This window comes from Rutidosis leptorrhynchoides, chromosome 11 (assembly GCF_046630445.1).
Source record: "Rutidosis leptorrhynchoides isolate AG116_Rl617_1_P2 chromosome 11, CSIRO_AGI_Rlap_v1, whole genome shotgun sequence".
NCBI lineage: Eukaryota > Viridiplantae > Streptophyta > Magnoliopsida > Asterales > Asteraceae > Rutidosis > Rutidosis leptorrhynchoides.
Genome location: NC_092343.1, coordinates 156,176,415 through 156,193,006, shown reverse-complemented (window position 1 = coordinate 156,193,006; position 16,592 = coordinate 156,176,415). Strand labels below are relative to the sequence as shown.

The following is a 16,592-nucleotide window of genomic DNA, read 5'->3' as shown; positions in this document are numbered from 1 at the left end:
TCAAAAGCTCCATCATCTACACTTTGTTGGATGATGGAAAGAGCCTTTTGATCGTTCGTCTTCATTAATTTTTTCTCCTTGCCGAGAGGACCTTTTTTTGCAGGTTCCTCATAGCCTTCCTCCACAATCTCCCATAAGTCTTGTCCACCTAGGAAGGTCTTCATTTGGATGCTCCATCGATCATAATTATCCTTTGTGAGGCGAGGAAACGTGATGACATTGTTGGCCATCATCTTGTCGAACCAAGCTCTGATACCAATTTGTTAGAAATAGGAGGTTATGTGTATATTATTTATGGAAGAGAGGATTGATAATTTAGAAGTTTGATTGATCTTGAAAACTCTTCTTTTATTGCTTATTGAATTGCTTTGTTGCTTGATTACAAATGAGGGGTGAAGCCCTCTATTTATACTACTCAATGGAGTAGTCTAGATCACTCCATCATCTACTACTATCTAGATATTTCCTAGTATTTCTAGACCTAGATATTTTACAAGATTATTCTACACACATTCTAGACACTTTCACTACTACATATTACAAGAAGTTTCTACATAATGGGCTATAATCTTGATCCAAAATAGTTGTATACTTGCAAGCCCAAATCCAAAACAAATAGCCCACAATCAAGTTTAGTTTCCAACAAGAATGTGGTATTCCCGATTATACAAGGTAATTCATGATTGTTATGTTTTCCGTTCTGTGTTCTGTAGATGTGAGAGTTTAGATCAATTTATTTGTAACTGAATCAATTTAGGTTACATTATATTTCTCAACGGGGCAGAAGGTAGCATATCAAGTACTATCTTAATAGAGAATGGATCAAATGAGTTGAAAGACACCCAACGTGTATATTCGGTCCATAAAAACCACCTAAATCACTTTAATCAAAAAATATTACTAGTTTATTATCAAAGTCATATATTTTGGATATGATATCCTGGTTATTTACATGAAAATTTGGACATAAAGTCTTTCAGGTCAACGCAACCTCACACGTACCTAAGTTACCCACCACTTAGCTACCCTGCCCATTTTACCACCTAATAGTCTGGTTTCATAAAGGGAGTAAGGGCATATCCTGTTTAGTAGTTGTCACCTGCTGATAATCTGCATGTCTAATTATATATTCTGTAATCATATTTGATGAGCTAGTTTGTACAAAAGTTTGGTAAAAAAAGTGTTCCAGGGTAGTGCAACCTTGTACATACTTGATCAGCAACCCACCAACTACCTAACCTTCCCATTTTAACCACCTGATATTTTGGTTTACAAAGGGACATATTCTGTTTAGTGGTTGTTATCTGCTGGTAATCTGTTTGTGTTTACTCATTATATGTATCCCTGTTAGTAACATCATTCATCTCTCCTGTCTAATATCATAATTGGTGCAAAAGCCCGAATGGAGCTTACAGTACTGGTTTCAAGCCAATCACTCATCAGGTAAATTCAATACATTACATTCAGTTGATACTATCTGCATTTTTCTATTTGAGGAATCCTGATTTGTACTTCTTTTTTATAATTTTTCTGGGTGTAGCAATTTAGTTGTTCAAGCCGTGCATGAAGGCAGTATTGGGCTAGGAGTTATGCAGGATGGAGGAAATTTAACGAAGCTAACCCTAGTCCACCTCATACTGCGTTAGCTTCTTTATAATAAGCCAACCGGATTAGCTTTTTGAATACACAAAACTTTGACATGACATCCTTTTCTTCCATTTGTACGCCCATTTTTTTTTTGATAAAATGTGTGACCTCACAGCATCTTTTAGGGAGAGCGTCTCTAATCGATTCAATTAAAGTCTATGTCAAGCAACTGATTCTATACACTTCACTCCTCTCAGTATTGTTATTATGACATTACAAGTATATTAAGTATATATGTTGACTGCAGTGGGCGGCAGCAATAGAAGGTCCGGATTATGATGTTATGGACTTTACTTAATGGGCACAGGCTCTGCACGTGATGTCAAAATAACTGAAGTTGCGCAACAGTGTAAGAATTCGGTTTTGGAAATTATAGATCGGTTAATTCAATAATCAATGGATTACTTCTATTGGTTTTATGATACAATACTTATTCTTAATCTTGGGTGTTCGTCACTTTAGCTTGTGATCTTCTCCAATTAGTATTAATTCGGAAGATCCATATCATATTGAAATCGATGAAAAATTCTGGGAAGAAAATTTCCACATACCAACATGTTCAAAGTGTGACGGAATTCTCAAACCCGATGTAACCCAAATCTACTAATAACTAGTATCAATACATGAAATCCGTTATTACTGGATCTAATTGACTAATAGGTTTAGTTTGTCTCTTTTTAAAGGTTGTTTTTTTTGTGATAATGTACGAAAAGTTTGAGCGATTGTCGCTAACTAGCTATGGAAGCTTCTGCCGGGTGTGATGCTTTCCTCGTTTTTGGTTCATCGGTTATGACGATGTCTGCTTTCCGACTTGTCCGGTACAAATGTTCATGCAAATTCATTTGACGTGAATGTTACTATGTTTTGGTATTTTTGTGGGGTTTTTTTGTTTAATTGGGAAATGTACATGAATTGTACAGAGCAGCTCATGATGCTGGTACAGCTACTTCAATTATAGATATTGGCAAAACACGAGTGGATGATATTGCAGATTGAATATTAACGCAAGACTAGGATCAGCCTATTCTTAAAAAGGAGTAATTGGGGAGCGTTACAACAGTGCGTGCATGAGAATAACTATTATGGACGTTACAAATTAATTACACGAGTTGACTGCAGTGGGCAGCAGCAATAGAAAGTCTGGGTTATGACAGCAGCAATTCAGATAAGAGTTTTGGGAATAACTAGTATACCCGATGGTGATATTGAAATCCATTAAAAATTCTGAAAAGAAGATTTCCACATACCAACATGCTCAAAATGTGACTGAATTCTTAAACCCGATGTAACCCAATTCTAGTAACTAGTATCAATATTGGCAAAACACGAGCTGATGATATTGCAGATTTTAAAATTAACGCGAGACGGGGAGAGGTCTGTTGTTCCTGAAGGCCATTTAAATGTAAGTTTAGATTTACCTGAATCATGATTCCAGTTGGCTGTTACTGCAGATATTACCACGAGTTCTAAACACCACATCGCTCAGTGTTCCTGTTTTTTAAGACTACAAACAAACAATACGTACTAATTGTTTGTTGTGTGGTTGGAATCTAAAATTAATTAATCCATGATGCTGACTTCATCGACTTCTCCTAATGGGTTACTGCAAATATTGAGATCCTACTATTTGCATGCTGTATGGTACAACTTATCTGTGCCACATGTTCTTGTTTGTTAAAACTGATATATGTTCGTGTAGTAAAGTTATTTTCCCTTCACAGTAAATATGCAAAGATAAATTAATGTTTGTATAAGCACTATTTGGAAATGGGTATATTGTATTCAATCAAATCAATACCCAGTCATAAAATTGCTGTGTCTTTTATTTGGACCATTTCTAACCCTTGGCAGTGATATCACGGTCAGTTGTGCACTTTTTGGCCAAAAAGTGCAATAACGGGCAACGGGTCAGCAGAAACGAGATTGTGATTTGCTAATTTCAGTTTCTGACATTTTTTTAACCTCAACTATCAGTTTTGTTTTTAAACATTAGGTAGACACTACAACAAATTTATCAATTGTTCACGCATATTTTTACACACTTGTAAGAAAGTGTGAGCTTTTTTCCAAATTCCTCACACTTATAAATATGTATAAGTTTGTTACATTTATAAATGTTGAATGTTAAAAAAAATTCACACTTAGAATTGTAGGAAAAGTTTGTTCACACTTATCAGTGTGTACAAACACAAATTTTATGTGTGAAACTATAACGATATTCAACACTTATAAATGTATTACATTTACAAACATTTACATGTGTGAGGAATTTAATAAAAAAGTACACACTTCTTAAAAGTGTGTAAATTTATGCGTGGTTAACTAGCAAATTTGTTGTAGTGAGAGTGATGTGGTAAAATCCGATTGAAAATTGGGTGAAAAATAAATTAATTAATAAAAAAATATAATTAATGAAAAATTATGATTGGTTGGGAGAAAACAAACGCACCTTCACATTTGTGTCACTTTGGTGCCTGACGGATGGATACAAAACTAACTGACGCCTTATAACACTATAGTTACAATAACAAGAATATCCAAACATTACACTACAGATGTGATATGTATATTTTAGGGATTATAGTCAAAATGCCCACTCCCATCCATATTATTGCCCTGAAGCCCAAAAAAATATTACCAGAATGCCCTCGCAAGGTGCAAGCTTGTGACCTTGCGTCTTGCGACCGTGCGTCCTTATCTTATTAGAATTGGATTTTCTGGATAAGATTTCGTTAGATTTCCTAGATTTTTTCGGATAAGTTTTTGATCTATATATAGAATGACCCTGGAACTTTGCATTCACAGTCTCATTACATTTAAAAACATATTCAACTCAGAGATTATAGCCACTCTTTTAAGCATTTTTTTCACTAATTTTTGTATTTATGAATTGTGTTAATGATGATAAATTTGTTGTTCATATATGTCGCGGTAGTTCTTTTGAGTATATTAACAACATACCCACGTATATGCCACAAGATTGTTTTAGAATTCGGTTAAGACTCCCAATTGCGCCCGTAAGACCAATGAATCAGAGAATATTGTTAAAAATGTTCTTAAAAAGATTGAATTACCACCCAATGCAGCTGTTTCAATGAGATACGTTTTTAATAATCATGTTTTTGATATTACTGATGATGATGAAGACTTTCATGAGTTTTTACAATATGCAATTGTAAATGCTCCTATTGAGATTTATATTGTTGATAGAGTAAGAAAGCATCAGCCACAACAAAACCCAGAAACAAAAAACTCGACAAACCAGCCACAACGAAACCAAGAAACACTCCCACCAAAACCAACAAAACAACCAAAATCACCTAAACACCAGCCACAACATTTGTTACCTTTGCATGATACCGAAGAAAAATTTGCAAGTAACAATTTAGAAATGGAACAACCTGAATTGCCACCTCCAAACACAGAAGATTTTGATTTTTTTAACTATGGTCTTGAAAACGTATGTAAAATTAAAGAAGGAAACCACCCGTTTGAGGCACCTGATGTCAAAGATAGTGATTCAGATGGAGCAAAAGACGGAGAAGAAGAATTCCAATATGAAGAAGAAAAGCAAGAGCCGTTCTGGAATATGCCAACGCTTTTGAGTCAGCATGAGGAAGAGCGCGAACATACGACTGAAATACCAACCACTTATAGGGTATTAGATTTAGTTAAAGTTCATCAAACTGTTTTGAACAGAGAAGGGTTTATAAACACTCTATTTACTAAATGTCTTGAAGAAAACTTCCAAATAAAGCTTGTAAAGTCAGACAAAACTCGATACACCACTAAATGTGTGTTGCCAAATTGTGAGTGGAAATGTAGTGCTTACAGAGTACGATTCACTGAAAACTTTAAGGTAAAGAAACTGCATGACGTACACACATGCTCACGCACACTAATTATGGGAATCAATAAACATGTAACCAAAAAGGTGTTGGGTAGTATGCTTGTGGATTCATTCAAATCTGCAAACCGGGAATATAAAGCAAACGATATACGTGCGGATATAGGCAGCCGATTTGGTGTCAGCATATCTTACAATAAAGCATGGAGGGCCAAATGTCATACATTACAGATGCTTCATGGGAGTAGTGAAGACTCGTACCGAATGCTTCCCATTTACCTATATAACATTAAGATTCACAACCCGGAGAGCGTAACTAATTTGGTCACCGACAAAGAAAATAGATTTCTGATGTGTTATTATTCCCTTGGTGTAGTTGTAAGTATCACTATTACCATTTACTAAAATTATAAAGTATGAACGATGTGCAAGGGTCGCAAGGAAAAGCTTGCGTATAGGTTCAGAAGACGCAAGTATGCAAGAAGTACCTTGTGACTCGCACGTCAACTGTATGCAAGACGCAAGATTAGATCTTGCGTCCTTGCGTATTTGTTCAAATTAACATTTTTATTTAACCTTTTTCATTCCTGCAGGTTCGATCATTTATTCAACATTGTCGCCCGATAATCATCGTCGATGGAGAGCATTTGAAGGCAGGATACTTGGGTACAAATTTAGTTGTTGTTGCGATGGATGGCAATAATGGAATTTTGCCATTGGCTTATGGAATTGTTGGAGGCGAGACAAACGAGTCTTTGGATTGGTTTTTGGGAAACCTGCGAGACCATTCAATGTCTTGTGGTATGGGTGATAGTATGTCAGAGCTTACTTTTATTTCCGATCGAGGGTTGGCAATAGCACACGGTGTTTCAACCGTGTTCCCCGAAGCGTTTCACTATTTCTGCGCTCGTCATTTGCTTAGAACCATTAAAAGTAAATCTAGAAAATTCAAATATTTTGAATGGCATTATTGGAAAATGGTTAAAGCTTATCGTGCGTCGGATTTTGAGGATCATCTTAATGTATTTCGAAGAAGATTGAAAGCGTCTTACAACGTTTTAAATGAAGTTGGTTTCCACAAATGGTCCAGAAGTAGAGCTGAACATTTTAGGTATTCACACCTTACTAGCAACAGTGTAAAGTTTGTTAACGCACTATCCGTACATGCTCGAAAACTACCTGTTTGCATGTTATTGGAATTTTTTCGCGCTTCAGTAAAAGATTGGTATTTCAAACATCGCAACCAATCGGTTAGTCTTACTTCAACGGTTACTCCATATGCTGAACATAAACTAGCCAAAAGGACGAAAAAATCAAGAAGATAGCAAGCAATTCCATCGAAAAACAATCTAGTAGAAGTGCGCGATGGACGAAAAAATGGCTTCATTAATCTAACAGATAGAGTTTGTTCATGTGGGCAATGGCAGGGATTAGGCATACCTTGCAGACATGTTTTTGCAGCAGCACGACTCTTTGGAGTGGCTGATGTTACTCAATTTGTATCACATTGGTTCACGACACAAACTTATATAAATACATATTTGGGACACATCCTTCCTTTGCCCCATCGGTCTGAATGGTCGGATCCAGGGCCCGACGTCCTACAAATAGTAAACCCTCCCATTAAGCCGAAAAGACAACCCGGGCGCCCAAAATCAACAAAATGTATTCCGTCAACGGGTGAAGACGCTGAAAAAACAATAAGAACATGTACTCGTTGCAAAGAAGCAGGTCATAGTAATAGTAGGGATACGTGCAGAGCTTCAGTTGATCGAACTGGTGAACCAACTTCTAAAAGGGTAGTCATCGGCCTCAACATCAAAGTCGAAGAAGGGTAAGGAGAAACTCACAGAGGCTGAAGCGTTTCATGCTTATCAGTCTCAGTTTTATGCAACGTGCAATCTAGCGAGCGATAATTAGTAACCAATATCCAAGTTTCTGTTTATTTTCCTATTTAATGTCATATCGACTGTTGTAACAAATTCTCGAAGTTTATGTATTTTATGTGTGATTTTCTTTAAATAACCAGGACAATACGCAAAGTTTCAAGAAACACCCTGCGTACGTAAGACAATACTTACATGTAAATGCAAGGTCGTAGGAACAACCTTGCATCCGTTCATGAACCGATACGCAAGGTCGCAAGATAAACCTTGCGACCAAAATCACAAATACGCAAGGGCGCAAGTCCAACGTTGCGCCTATTCCAGAATACAAATATGAAAAATATTTACAAAAATACACAACTAACAACTTAATGTAATACAAAATAATTAATATTTAAATAGGAATAACAATCATACAATCTGCTTCTCTATTGGAGCATCCTTTTGAGCATCGTTTTCCTATGGTGGATTAGGTGGCGGCGGCGGTAGTGTATCAAAACGTGCACGGAAGAACGTCCTTGCCATTTTGTTCCTATATTCCTGTGCAGCCTTTTTAGGATCTCCAAGGTCATCACGCCCCTCCTGTGCAAACACCAGCGTCTCTATATGGATGCACACCCAAACCCCATAGTCACCGGTTTCACCTATTTGCACCGGCACATTACCAGCACTTTCAACCATCAACTCCAAAGTCTCATTGTTTTGGTAGTAATCAACAATTTGTAACTCTGGCATCTTGTTATAGTAGTCAATCGCATGTAAGTAGACGTGAAAGTTTTTACACAACATTGTAACAACATGTTGGAGTGCTGCACTGGCAATACCGGGTAAACTGTCGTACACATAAAACTTCATTTCTTCTAACTTTAAACATAGTAGCAGGAAATGTTATGGTTCTGTAAAGAGTACTGGGATCAAGATCTGAAACAGATAGAATGTTTAGTCACACAACTAACCATACACAAGGACGCAAATTTAACCTTACGTCCAAACATGTAACAATACGCAAGGACACAAAATAAACCTTGCGTCCAGAAAGTCATTAAGACGCAAGGACGCAAGAGTGACTTTGCGTCCAAACACCTAACAAGACGCAAGGTCGCAAGAGTGACCTTGCGCCTGTTCCAACTTTTAAAAACCTGTTCTAATTATAAACAATACCAGATTCAAAGTTTTAAGAGTGTACGTACACAGACCAAGATGGATAAAGTTCATCACTACAATCCCCGAGAGAAATTATATACGTGTAATTTGGTTCCTTAACGGTAGTGATTCCTTCATTTACTTGCAATTTTGGATCTTTGGCCTTGGCCTGCTTCAACATCTCCTCCTTCTGCTTCAACTTCTCCTCCTACTCCTTCTGAGTTAATTCATAGAAATCTTTAAAATTTGCAAGCTGAGAAAGGAATGCCGATGGCATAATCGTCCATCTAGAACTTGCTTTAACCACCTCATGTGGAAACACAGGAGTGTTAAACATCTGGCTTCTTCTGGGGAGAAATCTCTGACGATATCTCAAAAGAAATGTAGCCCAACCATCAATGTGCTACAAAAATAAGAAGATCAGGTTAAGATATTAACGCAAATTAATGATTCATGACATAAACACAAAATTAAGAAGATCACTCACCAAGTTCTCCAAATACCCAGCATCTCCTAATCCCAGCAGGCGAATCCAAAAGTTCGTACTAAGGTAAATGAACTGATCACTTTGAAAGATGAACATGCAACGGGTCTCTTGCTTGCTCTGTATAATTGACTTGGGATCTCTTGCAGGGGGTTCATGCTTTCTCTTATCTCTCCAGGCTCCCGTTGGTGGTCGTTGAAGACAACCTTGATCATTTATAAGTTTGTCGATCATGGCCCAGATTTCTTCCTCACTAGCCCAGTCCTTTTCCTTCCTTTTTCTCTTATTACTTACCTTCACAAGAGGCTTACCATCCTACAATAATTCAACATAAAAAGCCAACATTAGAATTTTAAAATAAGACATAAGGATGCAAGACACACCTTGCGTAAAGGTTTTTTACGAGACGCAAAGGCGCAAGATGGGTTTTTCTACCGACCAACAAGCATACGCAAGGACGCAAGACCTTATTTGCGACAGAATTACAACTTACCTTCTATGGTCCTTCTGTTTCAGGTACCACATTATCAACTACCATAGCATCAGGTTGGCCATCAACAGCTTCCTGATCAACAACTTGCGCATCAAAAGCTTGCTCTTCTGTATCAAGGTTGACAACGTTCATGTTTTCCACTTTCTCAATGACATGTCTGGACAACTGTGGAAAACATGAAATCTAGTTAAGAAAAACACAAACATTAGATGCAAGGACGCAAGACAACCTTGCGAACACTAGATGCAAGGACGCAAGAAGAACCTTGCGTCCACATAACACAAGGACGCAAGGTTGTATCTTGCGTCCACATCAGATCGACCATCACCGACCATCAGTAAAAACCACAATTTAGCACAAACATAATTTAGTCATTTGAAATAAAACTAATATAATAGTTACGTACCTTCTCAAGGGGTTTTCTATATCCAGGTGAAGTAAACGGGGACCTTAATGCACGCGTGGGCCTTCTTTCTCTTATTCCACGTCATATTTGCATATGAGAAGGCTTGATAATCTCATTGTCAGACAAAGATTTATCAAAATACGTATCGTCCTAAGCAAATAAAAAATAAAAATATATAAAATCAATAGAGAACTATTTAAAATATTCAAATGCAAAAAATATATAAATTCAAGGTAAATTCAAAATATACCTGATACTCTTGCTCTGAAAAACCCTTTTCGCATTCCGATAATTTACTTTTACATTCTCTTAATTCATTTTCAACTTTTTCCATCCGCTTGCTAAATTCATCTTCACTTTTGTCTATCCACTCGGTCAACAACGCTACCAAACGATGTAATTCTCGTACATCCGGATTTTGATGTTTTTGTGTCTGCTCTGCAGTTTCCGGAACTTCTTCGGGATCATCATCTTTCAGGATCTCCTCTTCAACTAATGTTCCAACAAAGAACGCGTCACTATCAATCCACCATTGACAACCCTTCTCAGTATCACTGGGGAACTTACCACGTAGAGGTTTCTTGTTCTTGGGATAATCATCCTGCATAATTAAACATAATATTAAACGCAAAATTACAAGAAAAATCTTGCGACTATTCTGGTCAGCGAGACGCAAGGACGCAAATCTAGATTTGCGTCTCCTATGCAGCTAGTACGTAAAGACGCAAGTTCAACCTTGCGTCCAAGCTTAAGGATAGAACGCAAGGTCGCAAGAATGGTCTTGCGCCCTTACCATATCCTCTCTGTTAATAGCAGTTAAATATGAATTTAATTTAGTTTAAAAAAAATTAATGCAACTAACCATAATATCTAGGAGTTTAATGTACTCAGAGATTCCAAAAATCTCCGCTGATGACCACTTCAAAAAAAGAGCCATCGGTACTCCATTCTTGTCCGTTTTTTAGCAAAGGCATTAATGGTACGACGGTAAGCCTCGAGTATCCAAATCTACAAATCATTTGTTTTAACAATATCAAATATATATTTAATAATACAAGTATTTAAAATCAAACATGTTGTTACCTTAAATGCCCACATAAACCCCGCCAAAGTGTACGCCTTTCCGCTCTCTAATTGGCTTTCCCATATACGAGACCCCCATGAGTACTTATTAACACTTGAAAAATCTTCGACTAAATATAAAAACTTCTTGTTCACCACATGGGCGGATTGTTTACCCATAAAAGCTCTCTACAACCAAGATGATTGCTAGTCGCACCACATCATCATTCGAAATACCAACCCGACTAGTTTTTAGAAGCATCTTTTCAATATCACCAAACAAAATGTTTGTGCTATCTTTAATGGTCGAAAATAAATGTCGTCTAATTGGTGCGGTCTCATTTTCATAATTTTTAGGGATATAATGTGCCATGTCCGTACGGGTACCAAACAAAAACCCCGTTACTAGACAAAATTCACGCCGACCAAATCTAATTGAACAATTAGGCTTAAAAGTAAACCAAATGTCATCACGCTCTTTGGGGTACTTAGCAGCATCTATTCCTTCCGGCTTTACGTTGGAGCATAGCATGTACAAGTCCGGGATCATTACCCACGTATTCAAGATCTAACCATGGACCAAAACACGTTTCTTTAAACTTTTTATTTGATTCTCTGTCATAACTTTCTTCACATCACTTATAACACTAAATTTATTCTTCATCGTCAATTTACCTTCAACCCATCCCAGTAAAAGTAAGAAGAACATCAGCAAACGGAACGCAAGGACGCAAGAAACTACTTGCGTGTTAAACCATCGGGATGCAAGGGTGCAAATTTGGTCTTGCGACCTCTTTTTTTTTCAGTACGCAAGGACGCAAGATGATTCTTGCGCCTATACAGTGAAGTTAATTTGATGAGCAACAAAGAGTTGTTTCACCATCATCATATACAAAAAAAACATAACATATACTCCATTATTCAAAAAAAAAAAAAAAAAAAAAACCAATTATAGTGTTAACTGTTGATGATTATCATAGAGACATTTCATCAAACAGTTGGTGTGCACATAAACACATTTATATACGAACATAAGAAATATATATATATATATATATATATATATATATATATATATATATATATATATATATATATATATATATATATATATATACCATTTTTATAACTAACATATCTAGTGAAGGAAGAACTAACATGTGGATTTGCCATCGTTATTAGCTTGATTTCTTGATTTTTTTGGTTGGTGTATTACTTGAAAACTGACGGAGACGAAGAGTAGGTGGGTTGGTGGTGACGGAGATGAAGCGTATGTGGCGGTGGTGGTGAAGACGATTAACCGGTGCTAGTGGAGGTGGTGAAGGTGGTTACGAACTAGTTTGCGTACGAAGGAGAAGATGATCTTGCGTTTTTGCATTTGCAAAATAACAGCGTTTTGTGCGATCTTGCGTGTGGGGTTGTGTGTGTGTGTCAAGTGAGTGGTCGAAAAAGGGTTATAAACTAAATTAAATACCAAGCACAAATACGCAAGGACGCAAGGTCGCAAGTCCACTTGCGCCTTGCGTGTTGTCTAATTTGTAGACGCAAGACATGATTTGCGTATTTGCGTCTTGTTGATAAAATATGATTTAAAGAAGGTAGAATAAAGGTAGAATAAAATTACAATAACATTTAAGTAATTCGAATTACATAGTTTATTACAAAAGGCCATACGACCTAGTTAATTACATGACCAACCGAATTAAAACATATAAGCAGCAATCAGAACCTCAGCAACTCCAATCGATCAGAAGGATACATCAACTCATATTCATAAAGAAAGAAGTTGTTCAATAACAAGCCATAGGGTAATCCTCTCCCAGCAGCCGCTGGCAATCCCACCATTCGATTAGCAACCACATATGCAAGATTAATTTGGATTTGTTCGATCAAACACATCAAAATCAAAACTTTAGTTACATATAGCTCCACATCATCATCATCTCGAAATATTACATTCTTCTCGACGACCCTCATCATCAGGTCCTAAATATGTTCTTCCCTGATAATGATAGGACCACTGTTTGGAAAGACAAAATCAGGTTTGCACAGTCCATAACATAACCAGAAGTTGAGAACAAATTTCTCGCAGGTGACCTCCTTGGGCCACTTTTCACATCCTTGATGAGACTGAAAAACTTGAAATTCCCCACGGGGATATCCAGGTTCTCGGCAAACTCCTCCAATGTCTAATTGTATGGATAACCAAACATGTTCAAGTGAACACATTTCACCTTACATGGATCAAATACATAGTTTGCATAAAATTCCCTAACAAGTTTGGGATAGTTCGCATTATATTGAGGTTGATTGAGAAAAGCTCCACCACTAATTCCCCGCTAGTACGCAGAAAAGTTAGGTTGAGCAGCAACATAACAACCAGAAAGAATACGATCAGCCACTAGTCGTCGTCTATCATCAACCTAGTTGTGATGACTATCCTTGTGAAACTCGTCGTGAAGCTCTTCCTGGCATGGATATTAACTGAAATGAACAACACACTAAAATTAATCATCATTAGCACAATTCATAAATACTAAAATTAGTGAAAAAATGCTTTAAACAGTACCTTAACGTGGCTATAATCTTTGAATTGAATATGTTTTCAAATGTAATGAGACTGTGAATGCAAAGTTCCAGGGTCATTCTATATATAGGGTAAAAATCTTATCCGAAAAAATCTAGGAAATCTGACGAAATCTTATCCAGAAAATCCAATTCTGATAAGATAAGGACACAAGGTCGCAAGACGCAAGCTTGCACCTTGAGCGGGCAAGACACAAAGCTCCTTGCATCTTGAGAGGGCAATCTTGTAGTGACCCGAACTTTTCCATGTTTATATATATTAATTGAGATTGATATTTACATGATTAAATGTTTCCAACATGTTAAGCAATCAAACTTGTTAAGACTTGATTAATTGAAATATGTTTCATATAGATAATTGACCACCCAAGTTGACCGGTGATTCACGAACGTTAAAACTTGTAAAAACTATATGATGACATATATATGGATATATATATAGTTAACATGATACTATGATAAGTAAATATATCATTAAGTATATTAACAATGAACTACATATGTAAAAACAAGACTATTAACTTAATGATTTTTAAACGAGACATATATGTAACGATTATCGTTGTAAAGACATTTAATGTATATATATCATATTAAGAGATATTCATACATGATAATATCATGATAATATAATAATTTAAAATCTCATTTGATATTATAAACATTGGGTTAACAACATTTAACAAGATCGTTAACCTAAAGGTTTCAAAACAACACTTACATGTAACGACTAACGATGACTTAACGACTCAGTTAAAATGTATATACATGTAGTGTTTTAATATGTATTTATACACTTTTGAAAGACTTCAATACACTTATCAAAATACTTCTACTTAACAAAAATGCTTACAATTACATCCTCGTTCAGTTTCATCAACAATTCTACTCGTATGCACCCGTATTCGTACTCGTACAATACACAGCTTTTAGATGTATGTACTATTGGTATATACACTCCAATGATCAGCTCTTAGCAGCCCATGTGAGTCACCTAAAACATGTGGGAACCATCATTTGGCAACTAGCATGAAATATCTCATAAAATTACAAAAATATGAGTAATCATTCATGACTTATTTACATGAAAACAAAATTACATATCCTTTATATCTAATCCATACACCAACGACCAAAAACACCTACAAACACTTTCATTCTTCAATTTTCTTCATCTAATTAATCTCTCTCAAGTTCTATCTTCAAGTTCTAAGTGTTCTTCATAAATTCCAAAAGTTCTAGTTTCATAAAATCAAGAATACTTTCAAGTTTGCTAGCTCACTTCCAATCTTGTAAGGTGATCATCCAACCTCAAGAAATCTTTGTTTCTTACAGTAGGTTATCATTCTAATACATGGTAATAATCATATTCAAACTTTGGTTCAATTTCTATAACTATAACAATCTTATTTCAAGTGATGATCTTACTTGAACTTGTTTTCGTGTCATGATTCTGCTTCAAGAACTTCGAGCCATCCAAGGATCCATTGAAGCTAGATCCATTTTTCTCTTTTCCAGTAGGTTTATCCAAGGAACTTAAGGTAGTAATGATGTTCATAACATTATTCGATTCATACATATAAAGCTATCTTATTCGAAGGTTTAAACTTGTAATCACTAGAACATAGTTTAGTTAATTCTAAACTTGTTCGCAAACAAAAGTTAATCCTTATAACTTGACTTTTAAAATCAACTAAAAACATGTTCTATATCTATATTATATGCTAACTTAATGATTTAAAACCTGGAAACACGAAAAACACCGTAAAACCGGATTAACGCCGTCGTAGTAACACCGCGGGCTGTTTTGGGTTAGTTAATTAAAAACTATGATAAACTTTGATTTAAAAGTTGTTATTCTGAGAAAATGATTTTTATTATGAACATGAAACTATATCCAAAAATTATGGTTAAACTCAAAGTGGAAGTATGTTTTCTAAAATGGTCATCTAGACGTCGTTCTTTCGACTGAAATGACTACCTTTACAAAAACGACTTGTAACTTATTTTTCCGACTATAAACCTATACTTTTTCTGTTTAGATTCATAAAATAGAGTTCAATATGAAACCATAGCAATTTGATTCACTCAAAACGGATTTAAAATGAAGAAGTTATGGGTAAAACAAGATTGGATAATTTTTCTCATTTTAGCTACGTGAAAATTGGTAACAAATCTATTCCAACCATAACTTAATCAACTTGTATTATATATTATGTAATCTTGAGATACCATAGACACGTATACAATGTTTCGACCTATCATTTCGACACATCTATATATATTTCGGAACAACCATAGACACTCTATATGTGAATGTTGGAGTTAGCTATACAGGGTTGAGGTTGATTCCAAAATATATATAGTTTGAGTTGTGATCAATACTGAAATACGTATACACTGGGTCGTGGATTGATTCAAGATAATATTTATCGATTTATTTCTGTACATCTAACTGTGGACAACTAGTTGTAGGTTACTAACGAGGACAGCTGACTTAATAAACTTAAAACATCAAAATATATTAAAAGTGTTGTAAATATATTTTGAACATACTTTGATATATATGTATATATTGTTATAGGTTCGTGAATCAACCAGTGGCCAAGTCTTACTTCCCGACGAAGTAAAAATCCGTGAAAGTGAGTTATAGTCCCACTTTTAAAATCTAATATTTTTGGGATGAGAATACATGCAGGTTTTATAAATGATTTACAAAATAGACACAAGTACGTGAAACTACATTCTATGGTTGAATTATCGAAATCGAATATGCCCCTTTTTATTAAGTGTGGTAATCTAAGAATTAGGGAACAGACACCCTAATTGACGCGAATCCTAAAGATAGATCTATTGGGCCTAACAAACCCCATCCAAAGTACCGGATGCTTTAGTACTTCGAAATTTATATCATATCCGAAGGGTGTCCTGGAATGATGGGGATATTCTTATATATGCATCTTGTTAATGTCGGTTACCAGGTGTTCACCATATGAATGATTTTTATCTCTATGTATGGGATGTGTATTGAAATATGA

General features: G+C 35.8%; 1 pseudogene; it reads left to right on the top strand.

Moving 5' to 3' along the window:
• Positions 1–1,944: 1,944 nt before the first annotated feature.
• LOC139875105 (NAD-dependent protein deacylase SRT2-like) lies at positions 1,945–3,149 on the top strand (annotated as a pseudogene).
• The last annotated feature ends 13,443 nt before the right edge of the window (positions 3,150–16,592 follow it).